This window comes from Cyanistes caeruleus, chromosome 6 (assembly GCF_971803275.1).
Source record: "Cyanistes caeruleus chromosome 6, bCyaCae1.hap1.1, whole genome shotgun sequence".
NCBI lineage: Eukaryota > Metazoa > Chordata > Aves > Passeriformes > Paridae > Cyanistes > Cyanistes caeruleus.
In genome coordinates, this window is record NC_141706.1 from 10,182,501 (window position 1) to 10,209,736 (window position 27,236).

At 40.0% G+C, this 27,236-nt stretch overlaps 1 long non-coding RNA gene across 3 annotated transcripts; it reads left to right on the top strand.

Moving 5' to 3' along the window:
- The first annotated feature begins 98 nt into the window (after nucleotides 1-98).
- On the top strand, nucleotides 99-27,236 carry LOC111930436 (uncharacterized). 3 transcript variants are annotated; one of them, XR_015288212.1, is made up of 6 exons: nucleotides 99-288; nucleotides 399-499; nucleotides 16,311-16,379; nucleotides 17,426-17,504; nucleotides 23,543-23,852; nucleotides 25,120-27,236. It is a non-coding gene; the product is annotated as an uncharacterized LOC111930436 (long non-coding RNA). The 3 variants fall into 3 exon arrangements; XR_015288214.1 differs by lacking the exon at nucleotides 25,120-27,236 and having other exon boundaries at nucleotides 22,319-24,656; XR_015288213.1 differs by lacking the exons at nucleotides 16,311-16,379; nucleotides 17,426-17,504.

A 27,236-nucleotide genomic window follows, 5' to 3' on the forward strand; every position in this document is an offset into this window, starting at 1 on the left:
TGTGGAAACCACATTCCATCTGCATCCTTATCAGCTGGTCAATAGCTGGGATGTTGAATGGACATTCCTTAAAGTGAAGATTATGAAAACACACATTTACTTCTCAGCAGTGATTCACCAGCTTCCCACCAGATTCACCAACTCTCTCTGCCCAAGAGCAGTTGAGCTCAAAGCGGCTCACGCTGCGGACTTGGAGACTGTTGTGCAGGAATTTGCCACACTGAGCTGCAAAACTCTCTTCAGGTGACTTCTCTGATGGTTAAGAAGCCCTGTGTTCATTCAACTCAGGTATTATTCTGCATTTGTGGTCCTTTTAAAAGTTTGTTGTATCTTACCTTATAAATTATACATAATTATAAGTGCTGTTTTTTTAAACCTGTCTCTGATTTTCCACTCAGGTTTGCAGCTCTGTGACACCAATGACTTCTGGGCTGTCACCCCAACAGAAAAATCCGAGGCCATGTGAGCAAGCTTGTCACACACCCTGCCTGATGATAAGGCAAGTTATCACCATTATTCTTTGACCTATTTTTTGGCTTGTAAATGGCTGGGTCTGAATTCCCAGCCAGAGACTGAAGATATTGTTTATTGATCTATTGTATAGGATTGCCTTGAAAGAGTTAGCATTTGTCTTAGGTGACTCACAGATTGCTCTGATGATGGATATGTGCTTTGGTTTGCTCTCAGTGCATCTGTCTTGCTCTCTGTGTGCATATATGTCCATAAATATATTATGTATATATATACAAAATAAATTGATTGCTTTCATGGCTTACCCTTTAGAGTCTTGATTTCTTTTGGGGATTGTTTTTTAAAGAGCCACTATTAGTCAAGCAAAAAGTTACTGAGTCAGACAGAGAGGAACTACTAGAAGTTCTTGAAACAGAGGACAGTTTATTATTTAGGGCAATGGGATAAGGGTGCAGGAAAGTGGAAATTCAAGTGCTGAATCATGTGGACATGCTTAGTATGTAGTTGGTAAATTGTTTAATCTATACAGTGACTCAGTTCCTTGTTTATGACAGGAGGACAAAGCTTAACAGCAAATAAAATAAAATAAAATAAAATAAAATAAAATAAAATAAAATAAAATAAAATAAAATAAAATAAAATAAAATAAAATAAAATAAAATATATGAATCCATATGAATGGATATGAACTGTGGGCATGAACGTGATAGCAACTTACCCAGTTTATCCCTCCCAGCCAGACTTCACTGCTGGATATAATTTTGGATCCCGCCTTAAACAATATTCTGTTGAAGATACCTTAAAATGTTAGTGTCTATGGTACTTATTCAAACTGAAATTAAATCCTCATTGGGTTGTGGCATAACACAATGAAATTAAACTAAAGACATAACTGCAAATGTACAGTTCTTGGAAAAAACACCAAAGTAGTTGTCCCAGGACAAAATAGGTCTCTAACAGAGAAGTGTTTCCACTAATCAAATATATTAATGAGGGAATACAATTTTTTACAGGATCAGTTTGAAAGGTATTTTGGAAGAACCTAAATTTGCTATTCAAGTACTGTTCAGCTGGAGGCTATGAACCCTTAAGATCTACTTCCAAAGAGTATCAGGTGCAATTTAACATGAAATAAGGGTTTTCTTTCTATCTTTCTTTCTATCTTTCAATTGCCCTTATTTTCTCTGTCCCATCCTTAGTTTCCTGAGTCACAAGGATGTATCTCGTACCTGTATATTAATGGCAACATTTGGTTTATGTTACAAACCTCTCTCCCCACAAGTACGTGCTGGTGTCGTGTAGAATGCACATTCCCATAATCATTTCATATGTTTTCAGTCTTAAAAATAAAGTTTATATAATGAAAATACAATATAATTATACACATGGGAGTTCTGGTTTGGAAGAGGTTCAGCAGAATTCTTTGATAAAACAAGCCCCTGACCACAAAAGCTGCATGCAGTGATTTGACAGTCAAACATGTATAATCACTTACTCTAAATTAAAGGCAGTGTCACCACGGTAAGAGCAGTACACTGAAATCCCTTCTGTCACTTTTGGCCAACAAGTGACAAATACTGTAAACCTAACCAAAATGCATCCTTGAATAAACTTTGAGGAACTCTTTAAAAAGGTGCTTGGTGTTGGTGAGTTATATAGGGAAATAGGAGTGCAAAAGATCTTTTCATACAGGGTTATTTTTGATACAAATTGAGCTCTCATCAACCTGGTCCTATTTTTTTATTATTATTTTTTTGTTCTGCACTGATTTCTGGCACCCAGGAATGGACAATATGAAGGTTGTCAGAGAGAAAAATCATCTCATTAGACAGAACAGAGATGTCAAAATCTGTGACTTTCAACACTGTATGGTTTAGGTGAGATTTGCAATTTGGTGTTCCTGCCAACATCTCTCCCCAGAACACATGAACCCTTTTTCACTCTACCAAAACTGCCCCTTTGAGCAGAAAGTTCATGGGCAAGATGCTCCATGAGCACAGAACTTTGCAGCTCCACTGAGAGCAGCAGGATGATGCTGATTTACACCAGATACGGATCTGGTTCACAGCGTGTCTCAGTCTGAATTCACAAAGCGTGGAGTAATGTGAAACAAGGAAGTGACTTTTGTGAAAAGCATTTTGGAAAGGAAAACCAAAAAATGATGGATGTACCACTGGGGCAAAGGGAGTGGAGCCTGCCTCAAAGAAGACCTTGTAGAGCTGCCAACCTTCCCACAAAATGTGCTGCTGCCCTCAGAGAGGAGGGGTAGGTTTCCCCAGGACAAATACAGCCACACCAAGCACCCCAATAAGCACTTTGTAGATATTTTTAAGTACCGTCACATCAAAACCAGACAGAACTCCCAAACATTTGAATTTGACCCATCACTGATTAATGGAAGGAGGAGAAGGAGAGCGGGTGGGAAGAATAGTCATTGTGAACTGCCATAACACTGGGCAGCAAGCCATGCTATTCAACAAATGAGACAATACATTAAAAAACAAAACTCTGTTTTCAGGGGCCTTCTATATATATCAAGAGCTTGATTCACAGACCACTGAAGTTAATGGGAATCTTTCCTGTGACTTTAAGCAGCCACTGGCCCTGCTATTACAAAAGAGGAGTTAATACAACTTTGCACTTACTCGGTGCCTCAAGATTAGAAAATTGCAAGGTTGAATAAGACATCAGTAGTTATTTGCTAATTGAAACTAATGTTAGTCAGAATGCACACTCATTTTGCCCACCTGTCTGTAGTGTATTTTTCTATTGGAGTTATTAGCATGAACCAATAGCGGAGAAAAGATTTAACAAAAGACAAAAAATGCACATGATGTCAAGATGGCAAGGAAATAGTTTATATATATAAAATAGTTATGTAACTATATAAAATAATTAATAATTTATGTTCTACCTGACATTTAAAGCTCTGCAAACATAATTAGTTGGGGGGTTGGAGGGGGGAAATCTGATTTTCAAATATTGGATACCTTTTAAAAGCTTTTTTCTCTTTCGTTCCCTCTGGAAGCAATTAGCTCAATCATATTACAAAACTTAATGTCTTTAGGCTATGCAAGTGACCATATTGCCATTCCAGTTAAATGCAGTGAACAGGAATGTGAACAGGATTGTTCATTTCAATAGGAGTTTAAGATGGGGAGAGTAAATCATCCTCTTCCTGATCCAAACGTGCAAATGGAAAAGGTGACCCTCCTCCTTTTGCCATGACTTTGTTGGAGGTCCTGCCTCCACCAATCTGCTGTGAGAGAAGGCAGTATCAAAATTTCCAAATTACCTAGCTGTGCAAAGTTAAATTCTCAGTCTAATTAGGGGGATTAATTTCTCCTAGGGGCTGTAACAAATTTTACCCAGGTTAGCTCATCAAGAAAGACTGAACTGTGAGGATACCTGGGACAGCTCGCTCCTTCCACAGGCAAAGAGGTGCAGTCACCAGGGAAATGGAAAAAAACTCCTCATTCCCACTTAAAGGTATTTCTTCCAGGATGTTCTTGAACCAAACTTCTGTAAATACACAAGACCATCATTATATCCATAGACCTTTTCAGCAAAGCTCTCTTGATCAAGTTTAAAGTGTGCATAAAACCCAACAGTTTTCCAAATAATCTTAACCATGCTCTTCGATTTTGCCAATGGCTTCCCTGCTATGGCTGGAATATGTCCCACAGTATTGCTCTCTGACTTTGGGAATTTGAAGCTGCACCTACATTGATTCCTCCAGATCAGCAGAAATATTTGTGTTTTCCTTCACTGATCACTTCTTTTCTCTCTTATATATGTGACCTCATTAACAGAAAATCGATATTTAATGTCACTAAGAATCAGGACTTAAGATATTTATGGAGCAGAATTTCATCAGTAAGCCAGTCACAGCTCAACTGAAATGATGTTCTGGTGTTTCTACAGTACAGGAAATGCTTGTATCTCTTTTCCCCTTCTCATATGTAAATGCAAGCATGTTTAATATTCTGGAGACTTCTATTTGGTAATGTTTGGCAGAAAGTGACACTGCTGACCTGAAGTGATTGGTCGACACTGGGATCAAATGGCAGCAGCAAATTGAGGTGGCACTAAAGTCTCTGTAAATATTGTCATTCCTTTTGTGGCAATATGTGCCAGTAAAGAAAATAATAATTCTCCTCATCATACTTAATGTAAATATCACAAGGATTATGTCTGTGTTTCATCCAAGAAATGCCAGATTCAGCAATTTCACTGTAGAAGACAGGAACAGTTCACATCTCATTAAATTCTGCACTTATGTACCCCTGAAATACTGCAGATGTAGACATTGTCACTTCCTACTCTTCATAGCACAAAGGTTTTTTCTTTTATTTTCACTTTTCCATGTTCCTGAAAGGATTTTTTTCCCCCTCATTTTTTTAATTGTAGAAGAAGTGTTTAATCTGTTTAATCTCCTTGTTTAGGGCCAGCAGTAGCTCCTCATCAAAAAGCCAGTGCAGAGGTGCTCACTATATCCAATTGACTTTTTTTGTCTTATTCAGGTAAAGGTCTCAGCATGTACTGAAGTTTAAATACAAACCTTAGCTCAAATTGGAGTACTTTCCAAAGTAAAATCCTAAATTACTCCGGCAAAGAGTTTTGGGGAAAAAATGTAAGGAGAGGCTCAGATAATTGCTGGGAAAAGTAAATCCTTGGAGAAAGGCAAACAACCTGGCTCCCTATTGACTTTGCCTGGGTCACAGGGAAAACTTGAGTCACTGGCTTCTGCTTACATTTTTTCCTTCATCTTATTGATAGCAGGAATATGAGTTCTGCTCTCCAAGGTTTTCTGTCCGAGTTCCTCCCTTTTCTCGCCTGCCTTCCCAAGACCAGTCCATTTCCCCTCTCTTATTTTAAACTGCAACTTTCAGCTTTGCACGTTGGAGGCTTGAGCTGACTCTGTGCAGAGGTAATGGCTGGTTGAAGGAAGAGCTAAATGCTCTTTTATAAAAGCATTTTGGCACATGAGTAGGTAAAAGGGTTCCAGCTACATTGCAGGAAAAACAGGCACTTTCATTCTTCCTGTTTTTCGGTAAGTCCTTGAAATAAATTATTTGATATTGATGTGATATTTGATATGAAAATAAAGAAGCACCTACATCTCGGTTTCAAGAACTGCCTGGATGGGAATGGTTGCTGCTGGTGAACTTCCTTGGAAACATAGAAGTTTCATGATTGTCTTATATAATTTGGCCTCATAATTGCTAATAATGATCAGGGTTTCCATGCAGGAGGAAATGTTCAAGGCATCAGCAGGACTGTGGCTGAATGCCTGGTGCCAAAGCTGTGCCCTTCAAACCTATCAGAGTTCCACTGTGATGTTCCAGCAGGATCTCTGTGGCTTTCCCTGGGAAGTACGTGGGGCTGTTGGATGTGGAATCACTGGTGGAGGTGAGACAAGCTGCTAATCCTGAGCAACCACCCACACTGCACACCCAGCCAGACTGAACCTCCAGTCCTCAACCTTCTCCATCTGCTCTGTCGATCCCTTTTGACTTATCTCTTTTTTAAAGGCAGCGATTATGCGCAAATCAAATGAGTCTGTTCCTTTAGGTCCATTAATTATTACATTCCATTTACATTTTCTGTTTACTTTTTCCCTTCTCTATGGAAGCTATTGAAGGTCTGATGATTCAGAATGCTCTGGGAACACTATGTGGCTTTCCTTCTTGTTTGCCCATTGTAACAGAGCTCATTTTTCAGTGGAGGTTTCCCATTATTTCCAGGAAAAATGTGGTCAAACCCATGTACTCCCAAACCTTTTGATCTCCTGAATCCTCTTCATATCCCAGATAAAAAAGTCAGTGATTAAGACAGAGTTCCTAAAAGGACACATAGTCAGGTTTCCCTTTGACCAAAATGGTTTCCCAGTGAATCAAACCTTTCTCAGCTCAGGGGGGGCCCGACAATAGACCCTGAAAAGATGGATAGAGCAATTGTCCTGCTTAGTGATCCACGAAAGGAAAGGGGTCCTTAGTGAAGGGAGACCTACACTAAGTCTGACCTGACACTGCAGGAGTAAGACAATGAAAGGTCAAGGAGACTAACGAGAGGAAAAATGCAGACAATGGGTGCCACAGTCAGCACGCAGCTCCTGCCACGCAGACTATGGGGCAGCAGCGTTAACTGCCTCAGACATGTGAAGGGCAACTCAAGCGGAAAGAACTTGAAGTTTCCTTCTTAAGAATTGTGGCCCAGCATCTCCAGGATTTACCCAGGCCTCACAGAGAGGTCAAAGTGATGCAGCTAGGCCTGAGGTGAATGAAAAATAAAGATTATATAATTGGGGAGGAGAAAAATATAGACATATTTTAGACCGAACAAAAAGGGAAAATATTTGGCAGTTGGGGTCTGCAGCAAGTTCCCAAGGCATTTTGTGGGAGGAACCCCACAAAAAAAAGAAAGCTTTTGCCTAATTATTTGAAAAAAAGCCCCAGCAACTCGATATTGATGTATGTGGGACTTGCAACCATCATATTTTTCTTCTGCATGAACAAAAGATTTGTAGTTTGTAGTATTTGGGGCTCAACTGAATTTCCTTCAAGCACCCAGCAATTGTTTCTTTCTGTGTGAGAAAGAATCCTGGTCCTTGTCATCTGTCTGGAGACAAAAGAAGGAATCTCTGTGGCTTCTGCAGGCATCCCTGTCCTCAAAGGCATCTCCAATACTACTTCTTTAGCTGGGCCTTGCTGTCCTGAACCAGCTCCTTCTTACTAAGGTCAGACCTAAGTACTACTTTTGAATGTGTACACCAACAGGACACTCTTTAGTGGACAAATAACATTTAAAAAGCTTCATCACAGGACTCAGAGAAAAAGTCTGCCTCAATTATATTTGTCAAAATAGCTGAATGTTTTTTCCATTCTAAACCAATTTTTTCATCTTTTCAGCAACCAGATCTTTCAACAGCAGACATGAGCATTGAGGTTTGTCAGAGTTATCATTTCTGTGGTAGGAATTGACAGGTGGAATAGATATTTTCTTACCCATAAAAGCAAAACAAAGCAGTATTTTAATATTTGACAGGTTCAGGTAAGACCACTTGCTCTTCTTTGGTATCTTGCACAAAAATTGCACTTTCTCAAACTGCTAAAATCAGATATAGCTGTAGAGAGAAGGAATTGGGATAGTAGTGTTGGTTAGAGGATGGTACATAGAAGTTAAACAATACACCTGGATTTTATTCCCAGGTCAATTGCTGGCTTGCTGTGTGATCCCAGACAAAGCCCTAGAGCTCCTTCTGACTCATCTTCCCTGCCTGGAAATTAAATCCAGTTTCTTAAGGATCTTGGGTTAGAGGTACAGGAGATTATTACTTTCACCTATGTATTCTATTCTATTATCAAAGGAAGTGAAAATTCAGGAAGTGTGTGTTGGGTTGAAGAATGGTGTGAATTTCAACTGGCATTAGGCAACTAATGAAAATTACAATTGAAGAGTAAAATACTTTTCCTTATCCTGGGATGATGAATCAAACCCAAATTCTTTTAAAAGCCAGCTCAATTGGAAACTATTAGCTAATTTCTTTGGAGAATGGAGAAGGGGGTAGATGATATTCCTTCTACAATTTCTGAGCCTTTTATAAATGAAATGATCTCTTTGCATTCCAGTGATGACCCCAGCCATGGATGAAAGCTGAGTTTCCCATCTGACCTCTTGTTTTAAGTTTCCACCTGTGTAACTCTGTATTTTGGTTATTAACTCTCTAGGGCCTGTAGGTGAGCACAACACTGGAGAAAATGAAAGATGGAGCTCTCCTTTAAGGAACTTACAGTTTAAGGAATGCCATTCCCACAGTTAACTCCATTTGTGCTGGAATTCCCCTCAAGATCAAATTCTAAAGTGGTAACTGCTTACAAAACCCAGACAGGGAAGGAAGTAGGTATTTCTGCTGTGCTGGAGGAGATAATTGATCTGAAGAGAAATGAGTGCCCCTGAACGTATGGTTGGGCCTCGCCAACCTGGTCTGGGGGCTCCTCAGGGGTTCAGGCTGGGCAGAAACACCAACAACTGAACTGTTTCCCTGAAGGCAGCACCTAAACCAGGTGTGAAACCCAAGCAGATCCCTCATGGGCAGGCACTGGGCTCAGGCTCTGGCCCCAGATGCTCCCCCCTGGGCCTTGCAGAGCGTTTTCCATCAGGTAGAGCTGTTCCATCCAGCCTTTTCCTGGTTGCTCAGCATTAGGGCCAGGACCCAAATTTTAACTGCCACACATACTGCAGATGTGACTCATGCCTCCAAACATAAGGTAGGTGCATAACTAAGATCCAATCAATCATGTTGTGGTAGTGCCTGGTTTTTTCCAGTGACTTTAGCTCTAATAGAGGAATAAAGACCAGCTGAAGCGTGGTGGAGCTGCTCCCACAGCACATGCCTATTATCCCCATTTTTCAGATTATGTTTAGACACCTCACAAGATCTGGAAGGGGATGGTAACTCTTCTAATCATTCTGCTGGCCAGGATTTTACAGTGTGTTTTTGTGTCAAAAAAAATAAGCGACGTCACACAAGTGCAGTTGACCTGTAAAAAAGAAATAAATCTGGGCTTCTTCTCTGTAGCTGATAAAGACCCCTGTGAAGCTCCTTTCTGATCACCACAGGTTTTAAATTGAGTTTAATTAGCCATAAAAATAATCTCCTGATGTTTATAGCAAATTTTCTCTGACTAGAACATTTTAAATCAAGATGATATCTTTTTCCAAAAGATGTGGTCCAAATCAAACAGGGATTGATTCCAGGGGACTCAGGAAGCTGGTGCACTCACAGCACCCACATCATCCCTTGCAGCCTTCTCACTTCCAAGCAGGTAATGGGAATCACTGTGTTTTTTCTGTGCAGGATGCTGGGGTGAAGGAACAGAGTGGGATGAAGTGGGAGGCTCCACAGCCCCCAGACCAGCAGGATCACAATTCCTTTAGGGGTTTGCGTCAAGAAATATTGTCAAACGTTTGCCAGAAGCTCAGAAATCCTTAAAATTAATGTACCAGAATTTTCTTTGTTCATTCAATGTTCAATTTTCTTATTTCCAAATTCTTCCAAGGCATATCATGCATGAAATGAAGACCCACTAAATTATCATTAGAGGTAAAAAGCTACAGTCTTTAATATATTCCAAAAACTTGGTTTCATTTTCACCAGGAAAGATTTTTTTGTTAATCAAAGTGGAAATTTGCTACATGGAGCCCCAGTTGTAACATTTTATCCCAGTTGGATCTGAGGATACTGAACATTTTGCTGTATTAAGTCATAAATTTGGGCCATATACTGCAATCAGTCTGCTTTAGACTCCTAATGATGTCAGTTTGAGTGCCATATCTAGGTCAGCTACAAAATTAGGTAATTTTTTACAGGAGATGTATTCTCTCAGAGTATGTTATGATTTGCAGGGCTCCCAGAAGGCCATACCCCAAACATTTAGTGAAGTAATGTGCAAATCTAGTTGTGTTTCACCCGAAAAAGAGGAAGCAATGGCAGCCACGGAACTGACTTTGCAGTTCTGTTCTGGTGTGTAAGGAAACAAAGAGTGCAAGTTTCCCTCTTACTGAACACAGCTACAGTAATTGCTTCAATAACACTGTGTGCTCCAGCAGCTTTTGGCCAATACCTGGCATTAATAACCCTGTCAGGATTACCTTGATTAATGAAGAATAATTCATGCCAATGAGACAGCCTGTGAGGTGGCCAGTGCCATATTAACCAGCTCAGATCTTCTCAAATATCTCCTGACACTGTGGCCCTTTGTGAAAGGACAAGACCAAGCAGGACAGTAAAAATTGCTGTATAAAGGTTAATTACTCACATGCCTGCTCATTCTCACTGTTACCATTTCTTTCTCTTTCATCTCCCTGCTTGAATTTGCTGTTCTCTTTGCTCAGTTCTCAGTTTTCCCCTTCACTTGCTGTTTTTTCACCGTGTACAGATCATCTCTCATTACTGATCCACCACTGCTGATTCTTTAGCACCTTCCACTTACTTATTTTGATATTTTTCCTGTGTACTAACACATAAAATGCCTCAATAACCTCTCTGAGTAAGGATGGCTCTGTCTGCTTTTCCATGTAGGTCAGCTCCACTGAGCTGGGTTACAGTTCATGACTTGCCCAAGGTTACACAGGAAATGTGTGGCAGAACTCAGAATGGAAACCAGATTTCGCGCTCTCCTGCCTTAACAACAAGGTTATCCTTTCTCTTTGTGACGCTTTTGGGCAGTTCATATGGATCTACACATATGTTTCAAATGAGTTAAATTTCCATGAACTTAGTGCTTCGAACAAAAGTGGGTGGATAAATGACAAAGGGCTAAATTATCGGAAAATGGCAAGAGCTGCTTGGAGATTTGCATACCTGGTCACAGCAGTTGTGTGCATAAATAACTAATTGATTACATGCATAATTGTAGGAATGGTGCATGCAATTTTCTGAAAATTTAGACCCAAATTCACAGAAGGGTAACTGGAGAAAAGTTAAAAGTTTAATTTGATTCACATGGCTGGCGAGCATGGGCTTGAGCCACAGAGGATGCTGTAACTGGGCTGAGGTCTGGTGTGGGCAGCTCACAGACCTTGCTGAGCACGTGGTCACCCTGATAAACTACCTTAAAATGTGTTTCAGTTTGCATTTTCCTTCACTGAACTAAATAGTGATTTGCCTCTCATGCCTTTTAAGAAAACTGGTAGGTTTGTTCACCACTCACTTTTGTGTGATTTTCCCATCTTGTCTTTTTAAAGTAAACAATACTACGAAGTCTGGGGATTTTTAAGGTTCCTCCCATTTGCCAGTGGGAAAACTGAACCCCAAGATGAAAACTGAACCCCAGGATGCAAACTGAACCTCCTGATGATTAGAACTTTATTAAGTGCTAAGAGATGAGATGCTGAGCAGTGGCACAAAGATACATCCTCAATGTGAGCATCCCGTGAAGAGCTCCACACAGAACTCCATATTCTCCTTGCCAAAATAGAAAGCTTTGAAAACTTGCATTTAGAAAATTCCAGTGATTCCTGTCTGAGTGGCAGTTTCACAGACATCTTGTCCCCCAGCTAGAGAGCAGACAGAGTTTTTGCCAAATACTCAGCTGGTGTAAATCAGGAAATGATGTGTGTGCCCCAAAACATGGTGTTTTACATCCAGGGAGGATCTGGCCTGTAGCTTCCAAGGTGGCAAGAGACCATGTTTTCATTTGCAGTGTGTCTGGGACAGAAAGAAATGTCTTTAAGCCTGAAGGTCTTCAGTGCTAGGTTTGTGTTTTTTTGCTTCATTGACCCCATTCTTCGCTGATTTGATAATGAGAGAAAAGTGTGCTGTTAACAGCTCCAGAGCAACGTGCTGCAAATTTAGGGAAATGAAAAATCTTTAACAAGAATTGAAAGGAAATCATTGATTTATTGCAGGAGCTTCAGCTAACCGTGGATTAATTAAAAAGCAATGCAAAGATGAGCACGGGTCAAGAAATGAGCAAAGATTGAATTTTGCCAGGAGCGGGACTGTGAGCGGACTCAGACACGTGGGTGGAGTGATAACAACACCTGGCCATGTGCAGAGAGGGTGGAAAAAAATCCTGTTGGCAAATGCTGAAATGTTACAAGTGAAATGCAACCAGAAAAGCGTCAGCAGCTGGTCTGGAGATGCTGCTCAGAGGGGAGCAGCCATTCTCTTACATCATCCCCATAGGTGTGTTTTTGTCCTATTTATAGGGCTAAGGTAATTGGGCAGTGCTCCACAGGCAACATATTTTGGGAGTTATAACAGGTATCTCCTGGCACATGGTAGGAAAACAAAATCCAACTCCAGTGATGGGAGCAGCAAGGAAGGGCAGCTCCTGGCAATCCCCAGGCATCCCCAGCACTGCTGAGTGGCAGGGTGTGTTCATGCACACACACAGCTCCCAGTGGAATACACAGGGAGCAAGGAGGTGTGGATCGTGCATTCCCACTCCAGGGAATGAGAATGTTAGCATTTTTGAAAATGTGGGTTCATTGTCATGTTACAGTGACAGTAGTTTCACTTTGTGGACTAAACATAGGCTTTCTTAATTATCCAATCCATCTAGTTTATGAAGTGAAGGACTTTATGAAGGCAGATATTGTGGCTGTGCTGGTGAGGCAGTAATAATTCAGAGCCACAGTTATGAAGTGCTCTTTAGTAGTGGTGGGTTTAGATTTTTGGTTATTGTATGCATTTATTTTTCCTTATGGTTTTGTAATTATTTATATTGGTAACAGGGAGTTTGTGAACACAACTCCATCATTATGTTCATATGAAAGAACAATACTGTTTGCAGAACAATTATTTGAATTTTTTTTTTCCTCTAAGCTACCTTGTCATTCAAACATAAACATGTAGGCTGATTGTAATGGGAAAACAGGGAATTACAATTATTAACTAAGGACAAGGGATTGTATTTTACAGAGGAGAGAGACAGTGTGTTCCAGCTGTTCACCCAGATTTCACCCAGTGTTTGTGCACTGTCATCCTCACTTCTCCAGTAGAAATCTATCATCCTAAGTCCCTCTACAAGCCCAACAAAAAAAAAGTAAATCTTGCATTTTCAACCCTTTGAACCCTGTTATCTTATCCCCATGCCAGTTCCCAACAGCTCCTGGTAGCTACTGGAGTGGTACAAACTTTGCAGAGAAATGCCAGGATAAACAACTAGAGGCAAGAGATCAAAATCTCCTAAAAGGTGTAGAAGCACAACTCCTGGTGAAAATCACTGGGATTCAAAACACCATCCCTTAACTGCCATGGAGAGATGCAACTCTGGATCCCCAGAAGAGGGACACTGTCATCAAGGCAGCATATTCCTGGAGGGGAACAGTCCAGTCCTGTGGCTCCTCTGCTTCAAAACTTGCAGAAAGTTCAGGTTTCCCTTTGCCATGTCCTGCTTCAGACATTCTCCTTGGTGTCCTTAAAAATATCTTCCTTTAGCCATTAGTCTTTTGCAATGATGAGGAATTGCAATGACACTTCAAACAGCATCAAACTTCAGTGCTCTTCCTCCCCCATCCACAGTCATGAAGAACCAGACTTAGGGCTCTCAGAGACTGCTTTGGAGAGTATCATAATGGTGGGAATTGAGGGGGAAAATAAATTAAAGGGAAACTTTTTGTGATCAGTTTAACTCTCACTGAACTCATCTTGAATATTTTCTCCTTGAGTGGAGGATCCCAGCAGTGGAAAAAAGGCACTTTTGGAAGCAGTGGAGGGAAGTTTACACAGATGGTATGAGAGAACTGGCATTGTGCTTGGAGATGTGGTAGGCCAGAGAAAAAGCTGCCCTAAATAGAAGGGACAAGAGGCTGGGTTTAATTTAGAAATGCTATTGGCATTTTTGTTACTGGAATGAAGGGAGTCATGAATCTGCAAAGGAAACAACCCAAACCCTTCACCACAACCATGGAGTGTAGCAAAAGTACAGCAGCTTGGCATTTTCAGGCTTTGATATTTTTTTCTTTTGTCTTGCCAGCTTCTGGAGTGCTCTCTCACCTATTTAGTTGCTTAAAGATAGCTTTTAAAGTACAAAATGTCAGCTTGGGCTGATGCTGTAAAGATTTTCCCAAAATTCCAGCCATTCCTTTGGTTTAGCAACTGTAAAACTCTTGCAACTGTTATCATTTGTGGTGGTCACAAGGAAGTGACATTGTCCAATAAAATCCCCACCACAAATCAAGCTACTCAGCAAGGACATAATTTAGACCTTGGTTTGACAGCTTTTTTTTCTACTTCATACGAATTGACCAAGTTCAGTTGTTTGTTAGATGCATTTGGAGCTGTTTGAGGTTTTATAAAAGTACAAGAGAAAGTGGTCCTCAGTATGCCATCCTTCTCCTTGCTTATGAAAATACACTCTCATAAAACTACTGGAAGGACAGAGAAATATGATTAGTAACTCCTTGATAAAACTGGATTAAGATTTTGTTTTATTTATGTTAGCAGTAATCATTGTGGTTTAGTGGCATTCGAAACAGCTGGAACCTTCTGTTTCAGCTGGTGTTTTGATATGTCATTTTTGCTTGGACTTTGGTCCTGATTTTCTGGTCTATGTGAAACAGGCAAACCATTTATGTATCTCAGTGGAGTGCTTTTAATTTAGGAATTTAGAGAATTATCAAGGGTGGTTATTTTAATCTCTGCCACTCAGTAAGGGCTTGGTCAGAAAGCAGATTTAGAAATATAAATTGGTACGGAAGTCAAATTCAGGTACTTTTCCTGTAAACTAGTACTAAAGCCCAAAAACCTTGTTTGAAGTCTCTGCATTTTGAAGTCCTGCACATGGCCAAAGGCACCTGGAGCTTGATAAAATTCAGTGAGTTGATCATGTGTATGTCCAAGTCCTCCCTTGGTGGAGGAATCCAGCTGGGAAGGGAATTTTCCATGCCAATGCCACTGTCATCTGAGTTTACTGCCCAGGGCTGAGTGAATGCCTGCACATGCAAAACTGAAAAATGTGTAGATGGTGCATCTTGAGCTCCAGTAAGTTGGAGCTGCTGTAGAATAACCAGGGAAAAGTGTTGCTAGGGCTGCAGGGACTTCGGTGGCTGATTGGTTTAACTCTACTGGGTGTTACAAACCCAAGCAGCAGATTAGATGTAAAGTTTATTGTACAGTGGGATAAGTTCCCATACTTTTCACACTCCTCCTTATCTCTGGAAAGCACCTGCCCCCTGGGCAGGGCTTCCAGGGTAATTTGAGTGTGAAAGGAAAACAGCAGAAGCTGTGGCAAGAACTAGCAACTGCCCAAGCTAAACCTCTGTCTTGGCTTCCAGGTTGCAGAGCCCAGAAAACTGCAAATTTCATAACTGAAGGTAAAATTTTTGAGGTTAAAATCTCTGGAGGTTGTTTTGTGGGGCAAAATTTCTTCTGAATCTCCAGAGGATCTGAGAAAGTCTGAAAAGAGAGTTTGGAGAAAAGCAAGTATGACCCTATCTGGTGCTGTTCAGCAAAATGCCGGTCACAGTCTGTGATTTCAAAGCTAAATTATCTGGGAAAATGGGCTCGAGGGGTGCAAGCAGTAGCAGGAGATGCTATGCATGTTATATCATCATAAATATAGAGTTTAATATTAATCATATTTTGTTTTCATTTTTTTTCTGTGTCTCTGTAATATGCTCCTCTCAACACTTTCAGTATAAGGATGGTCAGAGGAAAAAAGAGACTGAAATCTCACCTCTGTTGCTTGTGAAGGATGCAGGATATCCAATAATCCAAATAAATAATAATTTAAATTAAAAATCCAAAATAAAACTAATAAAAATAGCAGCAACAACAACAATAATAATGTTTGGGACATTCAAAAGCAATAAGGTCTTAGACCTACGAGGAAGCAGGTTGGAATTCAAGCATATATAGAGGTTTCCATAGAGGAATACGAGTTGAAACACACAAAAAGCTTTAGGACTAGAAAGAAATATGTCTTTACTTGCTTTATGTGTTATCTGGTTATTACAAAGGATTTACATGAAATTTTAAAAGGCTCAGCCCTGACCAGGCAGAGGCAGAGGTGGCACAAGAAGGAAGCAACCAAAAGGAAGTGCAGATAATGTCTCTCACCGCTGATACCTGCGTCTGTGTAGATAAGTTAATGGACAACACCTGTGGAGATAAGTTCTCCCAAACCAATAGAATTCCTTATTTTCACATCCCGAAAATGGGTTTGCGTCCTTACAGCAGCTCTGGACAATATCAGTGCTCTGCAGGGGAAGTGGATCCCTGCCTTGATGCATTTCAGGGCTGCCTGGGGGGCTCTTCTCTCTCCCATCTTGGACCCTATAGCCCCAGTGTGTGGGTTTGGTTGCTGGAGGTGCCACTTGTCTTTCAGATGCAAACTGGGGAACTGTTGCCCAAGACTTTGTCACCTTGAGACTTGGCTGCAGTGAAGCAATCCAAGGTAAGGCAGAGCCTGCAGAATGCACTGAGCAGTGCAGATGGAGGAATGGCTACACAACTGTTTTTTCACGTTGGGAGCCTTAGGTCCAGTGGTAATTTATGCCTGTCCAGCCCCAAAGGCAGATAATGAACATGTGTTACATCTGCTGTGTGAATGCCGAGCTGTTAAAGAACAGCAGGCTGTAATAAAACTCTAGGAAAAGCCATATCCTGCTGTCATTTCATAATGGACATGAGGTTTCACCATAGCACAATGTGGGATGTTTGGCAACTTTTGCACAGGACTAGCTTGGAGGGACTTTTTGGATAATGCACTGAACATCTTCAGAAAGTGAAGCTAATGAAAAAATGCTCTAACCAAAGCCCCGTGAGATCCAGATTTTTCCTTCTCAGGGAATGTCCTATGGTTGAGTTTTATTTCCATTCCTAATGAAAGCAATAAAACAATCCAGAAAGCTATTACAAAGCAAAATTATGAATACAGTTATTGTTGGTCAATCAAGTGATTTGTTAGAATAAAAGCAAAATATTTAATTTAGATGTCAACTTGAAATAGTATGGAAAATAGGGGGAAATATTTTGCAATGTAAAATTGAAAATGTCGTTTTGAAGATGCAGTAACATTCAATTTTCAGCAAACCAATTCTTTTGCTTTTCTCTTCAAAAGGAACATTAGTCAAGCTCATCACTGTTAGGCAGATGTTTTGTTTTCTTGAATTGGCAGTTTCTGAGAGTTTAAGTGTAACTGAATTGTATGTAAAATACCAAAAGATATGTTAAAAAGTTGATGTAATCCCAAGGAGTTAAAAGTGTTGCTGAGAACCTATGCTAAATACCAGAAATACCAGAAAGAAGCCTACAGGTAAAGGTTTGATTTTTTTTTTTTTCTTGTTCAGAAATATTTGTATGGACGAAATTATAATAAGGACCAGAAAAGGATTAAACAATTGCACTGACTTTTCCCTGGGTCTAGAACTGTTTATCAGATGGTATTTTTTTTACCAAAGTGGAATGAGCCAGAATACTGTGTCACTTTTATTTTCACAGGCTACGTCTAAGAAAAGCCCTAAAATATTTTCTGGTCAACTGAAACAGTATCCTAGAGGAGCAGGCATTTGTCGGTGAGGTAAATACTGTTTTCTGGTCAAGTCCAGCTGCAGCTGTTTGGCTTTTTAGCCATTGATTTGCATGGCAGCCTCGTGTAGCACTGCTCCCTAGCGCTTGGCAGCCGGAGAGAAATCATCCCGATGACACCTGTGGGAAGCTGCTCTTCTTGGGGCGGCAATTAAGCTCCATGGTAGCTTTTGGGAATCAATGGGAATTAAATGCAGATAACAGGCATTAATGGAGCATTTATTGGAAATAATTTAAATGATGTTTAGTGGTGGCTTAGTTAATGGAAATTAACGACTAACTACGGTTTGGGTACAGGCAGAACTGCTGGAATGCGGCGAAAGTCAATACAGGCAGTTCCAAATGGCAGAGATAAGGAAGTGCTTATTGATATTAGTGATCTTCAATATTTCCCATTGGAAAATAAATCTGATTCAGGCCACGTTGCTGTGGACTTCACCCAGAGCATAGGGGAAACAAATTGTTAATTATATTGTAAATGCAAAGTGTCACTAATCTAGTAACTTGCTACGCTGGGTATTGAAATAATTAATGCAGTAGATCATTCTTAATTATAGTCTTGTATTTACAGACAAACTGAAACTGAGGCTGGTATTGATTAAAAGAGGTGCCATATTGCAGACTTTTCTAACCCTGTAACCATATTGTTCTTGAATTTCATACAGTGTAGCTTAGATTTTTACATCTGATTTGAATTACTTGAATGTCTTAAAGATCTGTGTTCCAACCAGATGTGAGAAATGGCTTTGGTTTGGAAAGTTTCAAGGAAGGACCACCAAATAACGAGAGAAAAAACAACTCTCTATTATTTTCCCCCTACACCTCAGTGGAAAATATAAAAAAAATAGTATCTCAATTTATTAATATGACTTGGGATCCTGTCAGGAAAATACCTTACCTGCAAACTTTCTTTATCTTTCTTTCCAGCCCAAGATTATATACTGGACTTGATAAACTTCTGTAACTGAGAGAATTAAACATTTCTACACATAGTAATACTATTTACTGTGCTTTATGCATGTTCTGTCTTACAGCCAACATTTTAACTAGGCAGAATTTCTCTAGTTAAGCACTGCTGGCTTAACTACAATAATTGGCTGTACTGAGAAAATACACATAGCCCAGTTAACTGTACTAAAGTCACAGGCTTTTTAATCTTGTCATTAAACTTCTAGATATTTTTTAAACATAGTTATTTAAAAACAAACAAAAACCAAACAAAACTGAATTATTCAATTTAATATGAAGACTTCTCTTTAAAAGGAAGTTTTGTATATAATTTCCTGTGAGGAATTGGATCATGTGCTACTTCTGAACTACATTTTGTTTTGTTGTCTCTACTTGTGGGAAGTACTTTATCTCTCAGAATGGATTTTCTTTTGCAAAGTTATGTGATAAAGATTAGAGACATTCTGGTTTCCAAAATGTTCTGCAACATGTGTGGAAAACCCTCCATTCCCATGAAATTCCCGTTGGTGAACTGGGAATGACTGCTAGAAACTGACCGCAAAAAGAGTGTGAGTAAAGCAAAGTGAAATGATCTAGAAAGGGTAAATAAAGGTTGGAAATTTCTTTGGAAATAATTCCAGAGCTCAGTTGAACATGTCACTGGAAAACTGTAAGAATTACCTGGTTTCTTATACCATATACAAGGTTTAATAATGGCATGAATTTCAAGTTAGTGGTAAAAACAAAGGGACTGTGATAAGCAGGTTACTATTACCTCACAAAGATACCATCCATACCTGAGAGAGCTCCAAGGAGTACAGAGACCACATTTCAAGTACTAAAAATGGCTGAAGAATATAATTTGCATTATTCTTTTTCATTATACCTGGTGATTTGTTCCAGGATTCACAGTCCTGCCCTTGATGTGCCATAAACAGAGCCTTCATTTAAAAGGGATTAAGGCTGGTTATGTGTGATAACCCACCTTAACACAAATGCTGTCTTTTAGAAGATGACAAATTTTGGAACACCTCCCGCCCATTCCATTGCCAGTGGCTACGACACTGCTTTGGGGAACTCCTCCTGCCACCCAGGGAAAACAGAACATCCTATGGAGGAGTCTTCCCAGGCTACAAACCCCTGTCTTATGAAGGCCATCCACAGCAGCATTATTTGGGATTGACAGGTGTGGTGGTGCTTTCTGCATTACTGAAGTTCTTGGGGCAAAGCATCAGTCAAGAGACCCACCCCAAGGGTGATTCAACCACCCTGAATTCCAGAGTCTCATGAAGGCAGAGCTTTGGCTTGTGATTTGGGCAAGGTCCAGCCCAGAACTGTGGGCTGACCCAGCTTCACACTGAGTGTGGCCTCCCTGGCTCAGGTGCTCAGGTCAGGTCAGCTCAGAACTAAAAAGCTGGAACTGCCTGTACATCTGTGGAGTCCCCCAGTGCCTGTACAAACCATAAGGGCAACCAAACGAATTATAGAATTAAACCTTTTTCCTACACACAGCTCTCAACTGAACCAAGTTTCCAGCATCCTGGTCCTGATTGTTGCTCCTCTCCAGCAGGAAATCTGGGGAAAGATGGCCATTTCTCTGCAAATTCCTTCCCACACACCACACACACACACACACACACACACACACCAGGTTGTGAAATTGCACCTTTACAGAGGGTTTTGTAACAAGCTGGGTTAAGCCCTGTTGAAAATGCTAGGTTTAACCACTGCCCGCCCTTCTCTTCGGTGCTGGAGGAGACAGTTCAGCACATGTTCCTGCCCAAAACAAAGGGATATGTAAGGTTGCCCAAGAATTCCAAAGATCTGGGTGGGGAGCCTTGCAGAGTTTGTTTTGGGCAGGGATGCATGTGGAAAAAAGGCAGAGTAGGCTGAGCAGCAGAGATGGGGCTCGGAACAGGCTGGGAGGAAGGTGGGCAGCCTGCAGGAGCTGTGCTGGGAGGAGCCCGGAGAGAGGGATTTCAGTCCCCGAGGTTTCCTGGGGAACAGCAAAACCTCCTCTTCCATGAGAGAGGAAATGCGAGTTAGCAGTGGTTCAAAAGTGGGCAGCTGTGTATTCAGGCCTGTTCAAAGCTGCATACAATTTTCATTATCTCAAGTAACAAAAAATGGAATAAGCACACGAGAGTCATCAAGCAATCAAGAGTTTTGCTTGCCTATGTCCCTGGAAAGAATGGGCCAGAATATCTTGTCACTACCTCTAACCATTATAGAATTGTGAAATCCTGGTTATTTTTAGGCCAAAAATGAGACAGTTTAAGAAAGCCCATACAGGTCCATTTTTATATTAATTGAAAGTCACAGTCTGAACAAGATTATTTGAAGATTCCCTGACAACTCAACCTCTGCTATGTAGACTATGAACAGTGAATTTGGTAAATTCTATATACAGCTGGAACTAAGGGTCTGAGACATTCTTTAGTTAATAAATGTAAGTGAAATATTTGAACAATCTGATAAACACTGAGACAGGCCCCAGACTGCTTATTTAAGTCACAGTTGTAACAAGAACTCTGGAAGATTTACCTGTGGTAGGACTGCAGATGTGGTTACTCAGAGATTTTTGGTTGGATTTTCAAACTCATATAACTGTACTTTATTTCTGTATATTTCAGCTGGGGCCAGCATCCTTATCATTGCAGAATCATGGATTTACAGCCCTTTATTCCCTCTAGCATTCACCTTGAAGGCCAGGGAGCCCTTGCTCCTAGACTTGCTGATATAAAGATAATCATCTTTGAAGTGAACTTCCTAGGAACCAAGTCCTCCTCCAGCTGGAGGCAATGGAAATGCTGTTACTGACTTTGGTGGCAGTAAATCTCAGTTCTATCATTTTTTATGACACCTCTTCTTGCAACAGATACATTTACTGGAGCATTCACTACTAACTGCCTGCATTTTTTTCCCTTATGTTGTAAAATGTGATTTGTAACATATTTCTTGTTTTTTAACAAAAAAAAAATAATAGCAACTTGTGGAAAGGAAGGACTGTCTGTGTTGAGCAAACCTCTTCAATATTGAACTTGGCTAATTTGTCTTCGCTTTCATTATCCTTCCATTTAAAAGGAGGGTGCTTATGATGAGAGGTTTGGAAAATAGCTTATAGAAAGGGAATTTTATTTTGTTGAGATGCAGAGAGAGGGGATGGAGAAATCCTATCACTTCAGCAAATTGTTTTTCTTTTTCACACTAAGTTACAGCTCAGCCTGAGTTGAAATGACAGATACCAATCCCAAAAATCAAGACTATCAGTGGAACTGCCAACTCAGAACAGTGCTGTTAGTGGCACCACTCTTTTACTGGAATGAAGCCAAATGGGTTTTGCTCTCAAATAAAACATTATGTTATCACTTTGCTAGTCTCACATCATTTATTTGAAAGCAATTGTTTCCCCTGATTTACAGCCATCCACAAGTGTGTGACACAAAACATTAAGGTGCTGTATTTTTATCTTCTCCTGGGTATCAGTCCTCAAGGTGTTGATGCTGATGTGGGATGAGGATGCTCAGCACTTCTCTAAGCCAGGACAGATGGATACAGTGAAGGTGATGACTAAGGGCTGTTATAAATGCACTTTGGGGTTCTGGTGTTGCAATCCAGGGCTGCCCACATGTTGTTTTTGTGGCTCATTTCTTCACAGAGAACCGCTGCTGATTCTGTCATTTGTTAATGTTTCCATGCTGAACTTTCTATACTATTCTTACTTGATAATTCTTGACTGAGGCAGGAGTTCTGCTTTCAGCAGAGCAGGATAAAGCACTGACCTCCACAGCACTGAATGTTTGTCCTATCTCCCTTTCTCATCCACCAAATTCTACTTTGTGGTGTGGCACTCACCAGACACTGGGAATGGAGCTCTCCTCACCTAACGTGGAACGAGATACACTCTGAGCTTGGGCACTCCTGTTCCCTGTGGAGATAAAGGGAAGAAACAGAAACCTGCAGGCTGTGATTCACCTTATCTCTCTCAGACATCTGGGAGAACTGAGAGCCAACAGTGCCTCACACCGTGGTGACCAGATCAGACACTTGTTCACACCGTGGATCTTCTGCTCAGCTGAACCCCTTGCCTGCTTTTCTTAATGTGACGTTAAGTACAATGCAACTCCACCTCAAGCCATTTTTTTTGGTGATTTATACAAATTTCCAAACCTTTTATCTGTTTGTCTTGAAGAAATTTTGATAAATGGGTGCATCACAGGATTTCAGAAAATAACTGAAGTCACCACAGGACAAAGCAACATTCACCACATGCTGAAAACCGTCCCTCTGGCTCTCACTGAAATTAATATTTTAGTATTAGCAGGAAGGAGTGTTCCACAATTGGGATCTGGTAAGATGGTTACAATCTTCTGCATGGGCTCACTCGTGATAGAGAAGGATTCTTTTGCCGACAAAAATATGTCATGCTGCAAACAGAAACCAAGGAAGTTCTTTTGTTACAAGATGTTAAGTGACATGTTTGGTACTTCTGCTGTGAGTGGTCTGGGCTTCCCTGAAAAATTAAGATGTGAAATTAGTTTCTTCGATCCTGTCTAAGAAGCTGCAGAGCCTCCTACATTGAATCCTGTCCTTCCAGCTGCATTTTATTTTAAAAACCTTGCTTATCTTTAATTTCTGCATTTAACGTGGCTTTAAAGCAGATTGCCCCACAGCTCTGAAAGTTGTCAGAGCAAGATGTAACTCAGTAGGGTTGGTATAATCTAGATTCCCTTTAAACTGCTTAATTTTGTGAACTGGGCTGCCCAAAATCCCATTGAGTACCCAAATCCAAGCTTTGCAGACACAAACTTTTGCCACCAACCAAATAAACCTCTCATTTTGACTACAGTAAAATCTAACTTTCCATCTGAATTTTGGAGTCTGGGTTTCCCTCTACTTCCTGCCTGAGAGCATTGTTACAGCAATTCCTTGCAGAGTTCCTGTCTAATTGAACCACTAGTGGCATGCATATGTGCTAAATAAAGGAATGTCATAAAAAATTTATGAGTGACCTACACTTTGAAGCAATAAAGTGTTAAAGAGTTAAAAAGAACTTTTTTTTTTTTTTTTTCCCCTGCCCAGGTTCTTCTGACCAGGAATTTTTTGCAGCACACAGAGCTCATTTGGGATCTGACCACTCTTATTATCATTCCCTTTCGCAGTGTACTATGTGGATATCTTTTTCAATTTCCATGAATATTGACAGAGATCTATGCAGTGAAGTGATGTGAAACTTTCTCAGCGATTTTCAAGCTATGCAACCCATAAATCATTCGCCTTAACCTGGGCCTAGATTTGCATGAAACTGGGGGTCAATTGTCTCAAAAAGTTAATCCACCCAGAAGCCCAACCAATGCCTGCTGGGTGTGGAGCACACAGAGAAGTTACAAAGGTAGGTTTTGGATGGCTCCAGGGTTTGTAATGGATGCTTTGCACAGCTGTAATGATGAGTGGGTGAGGAGAGTTGAGAATGAATCAAGTGTGGGTGGTGGAAATATTTGCTGGGCATGTCACAGCCAAGGGAGGAAGAGCAGGGGCCTCCCAGCCTCAGTGATGGGAAAGACATCAAGGTTCCCTGGACATGGGCCCTGCTTATTTATTTATTTCAGCTCAGACATGTTCCCTTTAGGAGAGCAAAAAATGTGAAATCTATACCGTGTCTTTTGAAAGCAGGGAGCTGATTGTGGCTGAGCAGCAGAGCTCTCTTATAATCTGCTTCCAAACGTGTGGGTGCCTCTTGGGTTTCCTCAGCTATTTTATGGCCCATTTTCAAAGATTTTTGCAAAACCAGGCCAACAACGTCTGCATCCCCTACCACATCAGTGAAAAGTTGGACTGTGTTTCAGAGCCATGTAAATTCCTCCTATAAGAAACATTTACATTTTTACAAAGTGTAAATTTAGCAGACCACGGGATGAATTCCTCCCTCGTCACATTGCAGTTGCCATGGGGATGGGTTGACTAATAGTTTACCAGGAGCGAGCAGAAAAAAGAGCAGAACGCGTACCTGAGCATTACAAAGGTTTCTTCCAGGATTGTCATGACTTGTTCAGATAGTTGATAAGATAATTAATTCTTACCATTCCTGTATTTTCATGAGAACTTACCTATGAGTAAACAAAACCCCAAGCCTAGTTTGTGTTTCTTTATTGTACTATTATATGGCTCTGTAAGTGAAATAAAGCAATCGCCTGGCTTCTTGACTCTTCGTGGTTGTTCCTAGACAGGTTTCTTGCACACATGAAATATTTACAACAACTTTCATGTCTAAGATCCTAGCAGTTTAAACACAGTCCAATTCTTTATTGGCAACACATTTTTGCAGTTAGGACTTGATTGGGCTGGGAAATATTAGAAATGTGTTGACTAACACATTGTTAAAAATACAAGATGTGTAATGTTGGAGTAATGCAGGATATTCGTGGTTCAGGTTGAATGGTTGTTCATGGTCTGGAGTTGCAACCACAGCTGACAAAGCAGTTCAAAAGATGTTGCCTAATAACTAAATTGCTCAAAATAGTGACTAAAATGGTGAGTCCCCTGAAGTCTGTGTCAAACTCCATTGATTTTGTAGGAGTGGAACATTCTCTTTCACACAGAACAATGTACTCATTCAATAAGTAGGTTTCCTAAACTGTTGGGTTTTGGTTTTTTTTCAGCCAAGTGTCTTAAAGGACAGAAAAAAAAATTAAAAAAAACCCCTTTAAACCAAGAATTAGTGACACTGAAAACTGCCATGTTGGAGGCTTTAAGGAGAGCAGTGAAAATCCAGAGCCTGGGCTGCATTTCATTCTTTTGCCCTAAAAGACTCACCCAGCAAGAATCTGTAAGTGACACTCAATGGAGAGAGCGTTTTCTGAACAGCTGATGTGAAACTTGAAAAGAGGCAATGTAACAAATGTAATGTGGGGGGGAAGTGCTTTCATTCCAGCTCAGGAACATCTGGTTTATTGCAACAATAACTACTGTAATTATATCACTGCTGGAAAAGCTGCTCTAGGTTAGGTTAAGTTTGTGGTTTCTATAATAAACACTGCTTTGGAGGAGTGGGGGTTTCAGTATTTCAACCACGTCAGATCACACTGAACTGAGCTGTGATTTGAGGAAAAAATAACAAAATATAGAAAACATAAAAGCATTATTTCTAACCATATATTCCTTGAGATATACTTCCTCATTATGGTAAGTGGAGAGTATGCCAGAGAAGTAAATTTTTGGATGACTGACCATATTTCACTGATAAAAACTAAAGAAGTAATCTTTTGGTCAGTTGGAGACTGGCTAATTAATAATCATCGTACTACATATTGCTGAAATAAATGAACAATAGTCCCAGAAAGGACAGTATTCTCCTTTTACTTGCAGGGAAAATTAAGGAACTTAGGTCAGACAGCAAACTGATGGCAGAGGGTCTCCTAGTAAAAATAGCTTTTTAGAATAGATTAGAATAGATTTAGAATAGATTTAGAATAGATTTAGAATAGATTTTTCCAGGGACGTGCTTGTGTGATAGGACTTATTACCCATCCACTGTGTTACTTCCCTAGCTATTAAAAATTAAGTGTTTCAACTCCAGTACAGTGCTTTTCCATCCAATGGAAAATTGGAATCTACATGAGACTCACTCCAGTAGGGTGGATACATTTGGATCTGCAATGGGCTGCATGTTGCACATGAAAGATTTCTCAAAAACTGCAAAATATAAATAAAGCATTTTGTATTCTACCCTTACAGCATACATAGTCTAGAATTTGTGACAAATATTCTGTCCATCAATACAATTTTATTGGATTGCCAATGTATAAAAAGAATGGCTAAACATCTTGCTGGTAAGGGGAAATAGAAATATCATTCCACATAGATGAATTCCCATTCAAATTCTTTGTTAGTATAGAAAGATGTGTAGATCCAAAACTTATACATTTGAGAGTTTAACAATGATGCAAAAGTAGATATTTTATTATTGTATTTTGCTTCTTTATCCCATGTCACGATTTAAGTGTTTGTTGCTGTGTGTTCAGCCTCACAAATAGGATCAAATTGAATTTGTGAGTTCTGTGTGTGCAGCATTTTAACAACTGACCCAGTGTTCCTGCACGCTCACACTGGCAAAACCTCACCTGAGCAAGAACCAGCTCATTCTGCACATGCAGATGTGGGTTTGTGTGTGCAGACTTCTGTTTTGTATGGATTTAATGCTATCTTTAGTTTTACCTCCTGCAGCTAAAATTATTTCTACCAGCTCAGTGTTTGGAATTGAAATGACTCCTTTGTTTCAATACAGATAGAAATAGAATAGAGCTATAATTTGACAGTCTCTTTTTTGTGGGGTTTTTTCCCTACCAGAAAAGTTCAAATTAATGGAGAGTAAGTCATATCACATAAATGGCCATTAAGCCTTGTTGAAGGCAGATCAGTAAAAACATACTTCAGCTTTCTAAGGAACAAAGTTGTTTTAAAGTGCTAAAAAAAGAGAGATTTATTGTTATTTAGGATTAGGTCTATCTGAATACTCCAAGATATTAGGGGTCTAATGGTTATTAAATTAATCAGACATACCCACAGTTTTTCTTTCAAAATGTTCTTTTTTATATCTTTCATGTTCTTTCTTTATATCTTTCATGTATATCTAGACTACTTCTGTATCTGTATATGCATATATACATGTATGTTTTTTCTGAGGGGGCGAGGGGATGTGAATCAAGGGTAACCAGCTTTCTCTATTGTCATAGAAGTCTTGTTAAAAATAAACTTTCATAAACTATAGAGAAAATTA